The following is a 1,622-nucleotide window of genomic DNA, read 5'->3' as shown; positions in this document are numbered from 1 at the left end:
ATATTATGGCCAGTTTTGACGTACAGTCATTATTTACAAACATACCCTTAAAAGAAACAATATATATTTGTATAAATAGGTTATTTGAGAATACTGACAATGTGTATAACTTTACAAACTGTTAAAATTATCTGTGGAAGATTCTGTTTTTAAGTTTAACAACCAATTATACTCTCAAACTAATGGCGTAACAATGGGAAGCCTACTAGGCCCAACTCTCGCAAATGCTTTTTTTTATGTTATCACGAGAGTAAATGGATATTAGACTGCCCATCTCATTTTAAACCACTATTGTATAAAATATATGTTGATGACATATTCCTATTGTTCAATGATGTCTCACAAGTAAACATGTTCTTAGACTATGTTAACTCTAAACATGACATATTTTACTTCTGAAGTTGAAGTCAACTACTCCCTGTCTTTTCTGGATATTAGGCTTGATCATGATCATAATACTTTAAAACCTCTGTGTACAGAAAACCTACTTTCACTGGTCTTGGTTTAAATTATTTATTCTTCTTACCTCTGATGTTTAAAGTTAATGCAGTCAGAACGTTGTTGCACAGATGTTTTCAAATCTGTTCAGACTGGCATTCTATTAACCGAGAAATTCAATTCTTAGAAATCTTTTTTTTTTCTTAAACAAATTCCCTTGGGCAGTCATTCAAAAACAGATAAGACTATTCATAAATAAGATGCTCTGCCCAGAACCATTGAATTACAATGTGCCTCGGGATATCCGATACCTTAAACTACCATACTAGCTTTGTCTTACGAAAAGAACTACAGAAACTACTGAGTTACCATTTCCCACAAATTAGTTTCAGAATGATCTTCACAAATTCCAGAACTATTCGTTCGTTTTTTCCGACAAAAGACTCTGTCCCAAAACATCTATGCTCAAACGTATTGTCCTCATACAAATGTTCTAGCTGTAACGCTAGATATATAGGTTCAACAACTAATGATGAGATAGTGGACATTACGTCCACTATCCTCATTAATTCGAGATCACTCTCTTAAAATAAACTATGATATAAAACTAGATGACTTCACAGTAATGAGAAAAGTAAAAGATGTAAATGATTTAAGAATCTTAGAATCATTATTGATTAAAGAAATAAAACCAGACATAAACAACACAGCTTCAAATAACTTCATGAGAGGCAAAATGGCGGTCACTGAGTAGACGAATAAGATGGAGATCAACTCATTCAAGACCACAATCATGAATGGCAGCACTTGAGGCCTTTGCTGGAGCATTGTCTTGGTGAAACAGCATCCCCACGGCGTTTCCTCTTAATTTCCTCCTACGATCGCCTTAGTAGATTAGTAGATGTTCAATAACACTTTGGCCCGTTGCTATGTGATCCTCGACCAAAGGTCCTTCGGGTTCCCAAAACACCGAAGCCATCACCTTCCCAGCTGGCATTATCGTCTTCGCCTTCTTCAGACCCGGAGACCCAGTATGCTTCTAGTGTTTTGGTTGTCGTTTGGTCACTGGTTGAACGTAGTGGACCCAAGTCTCCTCCCTGGTGACAAGTCTCAGCCAAGATTTCTCCGGATTAGTTTAAAAACGTCGAAGATTGTGCCTGGCCATGCTGTGTCGAAGCCGCTTC

Source organism: Penaeus chinensis, chromosome 39 (assembly GCF_019202785.1).
Source record: "Penaeus chinensis breed Huanghai No. 1 chromosome 39, ASM1920278v2, whole genome shotgun sequence".
Taxonomy (NCBI): Eukaryota; Metazoa; Arthropoda; class Malacostraca; order Decapoda; family Penaeidae; genus Penaeus; species Penaeus chinensis.
This window is presented reverse-complemented; position numbering follows the sequence as displayed.